Source organism: Macrobrachium nipponense, chromosome 23 (assembly GCF_015104395.2).
Source record: "Macrobrachium nipponense isolate FS-2020 chromosome 23, ASM1510439v2, whole genome shotgun sequence".
Lineage (NCBI taxonomy): Eukaryota > Metazoa > Arthropoda > Malacostraca > Decapoda > Palaemonidae > Macrobrachium > Macrobrachium nipponense.
Genome location: NC_061090.1, coordinates 13,290,800 through 13,298,422, shown reverse-complemented (window position 1 = coordinate 13,298,422; position 7,623 = coordinate 13,290,800). Strand labels below are relative to the sequence as shown.

At 36.1% G+C, this 7,623-nt stretch overlaps 2 non-coding genes across 2 annotated transcripts; one reads left to right on the top strand and one right to left on the bottom strand.

Moving 5' to 3' along the window:
• Positions 1-5,255: 5,255 nt before the first annotated feature.
• On the bottom strand, positions 5,256-5,337 carry Trnas-uga (transfer RNA serine (anticodon UGA)). The gene has a single exon. It is a non-coding gene; the product is annotated as a tRNA-Ser (tRNA).
• Positions 5,338-6,031: 694 nt separating this feature from the next.
• Positions 6,032-6,113, top strand: Trnas-uga (transfer RNA serine (anticodon UGA)). Its single transcript has one exon. It is a non-coding gene; the product is annotated as a tRNA-Ser (tRNA).
• Positions 6,114-7,623: the final 1,510 nt, after the last annotated feature.

Genomic DNA, 7,623 nt, shown 5'->3' with positions numbered 1-7,623 from the left:
GCACGTGGCTATTATTTTTTTGACCGAAAAAAAAAAAAAAAAAAATAAAAAAAAAAAAAAAAAAAAAAAAAAAAAAAAAAAAAAAAAAAAAAAATTAAAAATGGAAAAAAAAAACTCGTAGATTAATAGGGTTAGGTTTCAACCAACCCTTACCCCTTTCCCATTCCCTTTCTACATCCTCCTTGCTCCTTCCCTAGACAAAATTTGGCACGTGGCCATCATTTGACCCAACTTAGTTAAGAGGGTACGTTAACCCTGTACCCGCTTCAGCACCCCATACCCCTTCCCCTTTCCGTTTGTAACTTATGTAGGACCCTCTTCCCATTCCATTTGTAACTTGTATGTTAACTGCTTAACTGAACTAGACAAACTTTATGTGCCCATTATTTGTCCCAACTTAGATAAAAGGGTAGGTTTCAAACCCATACCTCCTTCCCTTGGTAACTTATGCGGTAACCGCTTGACCGATCTAGACAAAACATGACCTATGGCCATCATTTGACCAAACTTAGATAATAGGATGGGTTTCAAACCCATGCCCACTTCCCCTTCCCTTCCCCTATCACCTTTCCCCCTTCCCTTTGTAACTTATGTAGATTATATCTAATGTTATATACCGGATACCATAGAATAATGTTATAGAAAATGCTTTTTTCCCTGTGATTAATAATTGTGTATCAACGTTTGTTTTTAGGTATACAGGGTGTGTGTGTTTAGGTTTAGTGGGGATGTGTTTAGGCTTAGCAGGGGCGTGTTTATGTTAATGGGGCTGTGTTTAGGTTTATTGGGGGTGTGCCTAGGCTAAATGGGAACGTTTCAGTTAGGTTTAGTACGGGGTAACTGGGATAGTCATCACAGTAATATCTGGATAAAATAGACTGTCACACAGTATTGGCTGGATAAAAGGACAGCCAGCACAGTAGTATATATATAATACCATAATACCTGGGGGACAGTCACCACAGTAATATCTGGATAAGATTGAGTCACCACAGTAATAACTAGATAAAATGGACAGTCATCACAGTAATACCTTGATAAAAGTGACAGGCATTACACTAATGTCTGGATAAATAGAACAGGCACCACAGTAATACCACGTGAATAAAAGGGACAGTTAGCACAGTAATACTTGGATAAATGGGACAGTCACCACAGTAATACCTGGTTAAATGGAAAAGTCACCACAGCAATATTTGGATGAAAAAGACTGTCAGCACAGTAATACCTGGATAAAAAAGGACAGCCAGAACAGTAATGCCTGGATGAAAGGGACATTCACCACCGTAATACCTGGGAAAAGTCACCACAGCAATATTTGGATGAAATGGACAGTCAGCATAGTAATGTCTAGAAAAAGTGACACTCAGGATAGTAATACTGGGGTAAATGGGACAGTCAGCACAGTCATACATGGATAATTGGGACTGTCAGCACAGTAATATTTGTATAAAAGAGATAGTCAGCACAGTAATAATTGGATAAACTGGACAGTTGCCACAATAATGGCTAGATGAAAGGGACATTCACCACAATAATAACTGGATAAGAGGAACAATCCCTATAGTAATCCGGGATAAAAAGGACGGTCACCACAGTAACATCTGGATAAATGGGACAGGCACTACAGTAATACGTGGATAAAAGAGATAGTCACTACAGTAATACCTTGATAAAAGGGACAGTCACTACAGCAATGCCTGGATAGAAGGGACAGGCACCAAAGTAATACCTGGATAAAAGAGATAGTCACTACAGTAATACCTGGATAAATGGGACAGACAGTATAGTCATACCTGGATGAAAGGGCCAGTCACCACAGTAACATCTGGATAAATAGGACAGTCAGCAAAGTGATATTTAGGAAAAAGGGGCAGTTAGTACAGCAATTTCTAGATAAGAGGTACAGTCACCACGGTAATACCAGGAGGAAAGGTACAGTCACCACAGTAACATCTGTATAAGTAGGACAGTCAGCATTGTAATATTTGCATAAAAGGGACAGTCAGTACTAGGAGGCCCCCTCAGTGGCGTGGTTGGTAAGGTGTTAGCGTGGCACCTCGTTGGCGACTAGTTCGATTCTCGGGCATTCGAGGGAGGGGTGAGAGATATGTATTTCTGGTGACAGAAATTCACTCTCGACGTGGTTCGAAAGTCACGTAAAGCCGTTGGTCCCGTTGCTGAATAACCACTGGTTCGTTCTATGCAACGTGAAAACACCATACAAACAAACAAGTACTTGGAGGCGTAGAAAAATATTTCTGATTTCTTCAGTTTTTTCCAAAGCAATGGCGGGTTGCCAGCTAGTATATATGCACATATTTTGGGAATTACTTTCAACTCTTGTCAGTCTTATCATCTGAGTATGATAGTAATCTAATCGAAGTAATCTAATCGACGGCTGTCAATAATCTTTGACCCTAACTGTAATAGATTGTGAGTGAAACCAGCACGTGAAGGTTATTCAAGGTGAATTATTATTATTATATTACCCCTTGTCTCAACGGTCTTTCTTATCAGGAAACGAACCGACGTCAGTCTCACAGATCTTGTTCCAGAATGTCTTACCTGATCTGCCGTTGGAAAGTCATCCAGACGTATGTGCCGTGTCTTATGACAGTAAATTGAAGTTTCTTGTTGAATATGGGTGTGGAAATAAAACTTGCTTGTATTTTTAAAGTAAGGTAACATCAAGTGAAAGTGCCCTGTAAGGACGTCTCTGACCTTGGTTGTTGAGGCGCTGTTTCCACAGAATCGGTTCAGTTCATGGAGTGGATGAGAAGGCTAGCAGAGAGAGAGAGAGAGAGAGAGAGAGAGAGAGAGAGAGAGAGAGAGAGAGGTGGGGGGGGGAACTGGTTTACTTATTGCCAGTCCTGGCATTCACGAAAATCAAAAGAATGAATGTAATTGTAGCATAATTGAGTTAGTTTTTCCATCCTGGATCCTTCACGCTAAGGTAAAAAAAAACACGGGGGAAGCTCAGTGGGACGCCGTGTTGATTACTAGCCCCTTGGGGATAAAAAAAAATATCGTTTATGAATAAATAAAAATATATAGAAATGGCTGTATTAAATCATTTGAACCAGGAGGGGCTACTACTGAACACGGAGTCCTAATGAGCTGAGGTTCGCGTAGGTGTAGTATACATACTGGGTTAATACACATTTCCTTTTACCTTCTCGTTGAAAAAGCGAGGATTTATTATCGCTCAGAAGGTATTTGAAAGCTTTCTTGCCCTAGGATAACTTACCTCATGTCAGATGGTTTTCTTTTACGTCCTGTCGCCATCTGTATTTTTAGCTTTACTATTTTTCTTTCCCATTTTATTTTTTTTCTTTTAGTATCTTTCGGACTATTCATCAAAGCAGTGGTGGGTCAACAGAATACACGTTCACCCGAATGGGAAGATTTTGTAGATATTGGCCATTGCCGGCTTGGTTGGGGAGAGAGAGAGAGAGAGAGAGAGAGAGAGAGAGAGAGATTGTGCCTTCGATTACAGATCTCTTTAAATTATTTTTACTTTTGCTTTGATCCTTGACAGCCTTTCGTAAATTAAAATTGTTTTTAAAGACATGTTTATACGGTTCCCTCAAGGGGAGAATGTGATACCTTATGTAACTAAAACTTTATTCATATTACTAAACCTTACGAAGTTGGTTAGTTCCTAATAGCAAGTCAAATCAGCGCACATCATATTAGTCTGGTACAGTTCGTTTTAATAACATTAGAAAGTCACCGACTTGCTTTTCACGTTAATAGTCAAACGTCTTACACACCCAATTAGCCTTATTGATCTTTAGAAGTAATGTACTAATCGGTGGTATTAATTGTCGTCCTTTAAAGCATAAACGAAATTGGAAAGTAAATCGCAATTTAAAATTGTAAATGTATTTGTCATTGCTGTCCGTTAACGTCTCTACCAGACGAACAGTAGATATGATTTATTTTTAAATTGTTATATTTAATGATACAGAACAAGTTCCTCGTTGGACGAGTGGGTTGCGTACTCGCCTACCAATTCGATAGTCGCGTAGAACCAGAGGAATGTATTTCTAGTGGTTAAAAACTCATTTCTCGGTATATGTGGTTCGGATCCCACAGTAAGCAGTAGGTCCCATTGATAGGTAACCAATTGGTTCCTAGCCACGTAAAAATATCAAATCTTTCGGGCCAGCCCTAGGAGAGCGGTTAATCAGCCCAGTGTCTGGTAAAACTAAGATATGCTTTATGATACAGAACGAAGGGGATAGGATTGTCCATATCATATTCATCCACAAATTTATTGTTAGATCTAGCTACGTGGGTCTGATTACTTTATGAAGTCTACAAGATTAACAGTGTTTTGTTATGAACTATTTTGCATTATGAGCACTATTAATTTTATGGTCCTTGTGAATTTTCATTCCGAAATGGTATGGTTTAATGTTTCGCGATCTAGCAACTGACTGTTTCCCAAATCCATATAGGCCGATGTGAATCTATGGGAAATAATAATATTTTTAATGTCTTGCTGTTTCACGAGATGGAAAATAGCATTTTTAATTTCATCGTGTAATTAGATTGTTGCATGTTGTTTCTTTTTTAGGTACGTAATGACACCTGTTATACAGCAGGATGCTGAATTATGTTATGAATTAGTAATAATTAAGCTTCCTTGGATGCGTGCTTGGGCATGGTTTTGTGTCAGTTTTGTTCGTTAGTCCATTCACAAGTTGAATGTATCTTATAGAGTAATAAAAAAGCTATGCAATGAGCTTAATCAAAAAGCTGTGAAATGATGTAAGTTGCTGTTGATTCAATATCGTGCATTCTGCCGTGAAATGCTTATATGGGAAAGACATTATTTTTTCATCATTGATATTGTTATGTAAGAAAGTTTGTACATGCACCCATCCACTACACAGAAGTAGATATATATATATATATATATATATATATATATATATATATATATATCCACAGATGAAAAATAAGAGGCGGGTTGTAGGTCCTGACTGGTTTCGAATTTATTTCCAAGCCATTGACGAAGGACTGATACATAGTATTAGAAGTCACCAGGATCCATACAGAGTATGGATCTTGGAAGTCACAAATATATATATATATATATCCATACAGAGTATGGATCCTGGAAGTCACATATATATATATAATACAGAGACAGTACTGCCGAACATACAGTACACAACCGTTTGAGACTGCAGATCCATCAACAGGCAGTTGTCAAGGTAGGTAGGATCCATAAAGGTTGCAACCGCTGCGGACAGGATTCGAACCTGTGCGGGCAGAGCCCAATGGATTTCAAGTCCATCTCCTTAACCACTCGGACACCGCAGCTATATAGACCTAAAGAAACTGTCCTCACCTTGTACAGCAGCGGATATCTAACCCAATGAAATGACCTCTTATTTACCATCTATCATAATCCCAATTATTTCCAACACAAATTATAAGTATATATATATATATATATTATATATATATATATATATATATATATATATATATATAATATATATATATATATATATATATATATATATATATATATATATATATATATATATATTATACATTCATGTTTGCATATGTAAATATTTACATTTTCTTAAATATTACACACACACACACACACACACACACACACACACACACACACACACACACACACACATATATATTATATATATATATATAAATATTATATACGTTATAATATATATATATTAATTTATTATAATTATATATATATTATGTATTAAATATATAATATATATATTAATTTATATTATATATATAAATATATAAAAAATATATAATATATATAGATATATATATATATATTATATATATATATATATTAAACACAGATATATAAATATATATATGATATATAATATATATATATATATATATAATTTTGTGTGTTGGAGATAATTGGGATTATGATTGATGGTAAATAACAGGTCATTTCTCTGGGTTAGATATCCGCTGTTGTCAAAGGTGAGGACGGTTTCCTTGCATCTGTATAGCTGCGGTGTCCGAGTGGTTAAGGAGATGGACTTGAAATCCATTGGGCTCTGCCCGCACAGGTTCGAATCCTGTCCGCAGCGGTTGTAACCTTTATGGATCGTAGTAGTTCACGCTCACTCAAGTTTAACTATGTTACATTCCCTGAGCTCAAAATCTTCCCCAAAAAATCAGTGTTTGTGAACTTGTCGAAGGCCTTGTGCGTTTTGTGTGATCGTGAATCGGTCAAAATGAGTCCCGAGAAAACACTCGATTAGGAGAATTGAAAAGAAATCGAATCGCATAAAAAAGACCCGAATATTTATCTAGTAGAAACCTTAATAACGCTTCAGTTATGAGGTTTATTTTTCTTGTAATTGGTGGTTGAATATCGAGCCAAAGTCCTCAGTTCTAATTTTTTTTATATAATTGCAAAGAGACTGAATGATAATATTTCCTTTAGTATGTGAAACATTTAATTTGACTAAATGTTAAGACATTTGAAAGACCTGTAACTGAAATTAAATATTTGAAAAACAGCATGAAGAGGTTTGAAACGCATTGAATTGATTTACAGGTATTAGGTATTATGCGAGACTACTAACTATTTCAAGGCCCATGACACCCTGGTTTTTTAATATAACTAATGAACTAGGCTTCTGATTAATGTGAAACCGAAACCACCAGAGTTTGAGACACCGACCTAATTAAGAAAAATGGATTCAAGCATCTACTCCGCATTATTGTCTTACTTTATATCGAGAAATGTCATCTCAATTTTGTGGGCATGGTGAGAACGGAAATTAAGACCTGGCATCTAGGCGCAGAATGGCGTGTGTCGACCATGACGTATGGCCCAGTGACGTTTAAACCTGCCACCGCCCCATTTCTGTATGGTTATCAAATAATATATAAGTTGTAGTGAACTATACTGTTCTTTAATGGAATCTAAAGATACTGATTAGTTATTATGTTTGAATAAACTCATTTTTAGCCTCACTTGTGTTTATTATTTAATTAATAGGTAATTCTTACGAAAAAGAAGACAAAAAATAAATATTTCGGATGGCAGTCAGAGAGGTGATCGTGCTAGGGAAGGTACACGTCTGTTAGATACAGGCATTGACAAGGGCTCCAGGTGACACCTTGCTTACTGCCTACTATTGACATTTTATGCCATGTCTAGAATGCTTCACCATTGTCCACAAGGTTGTCGTAATGCTTTTGTGTTGCGACTCTTAACATACTACAAGAGGGAACAAGACAACAATAAACTGAAGATTGGATTGAATAGGTTGCATCATGTTGTCATGTTTAATGGCATACCATCACGGACATGTATAGTTGAATATTATGCATTATCAGATTCTCTCTCTCTCTCTCTCTCTCTCTCTCTCTCTCTCTCTCTCTCTTTATATATATTATATATATATACATACATAAATATATATACATACACATGTATATACTATATATATGCATATATATACACACATACATATACATATATATCATATATATACCACAATACAGATTACATATACATACATACACACACATATATATATATATATATATATATATATATTTACATATGTATATATATATTCTACT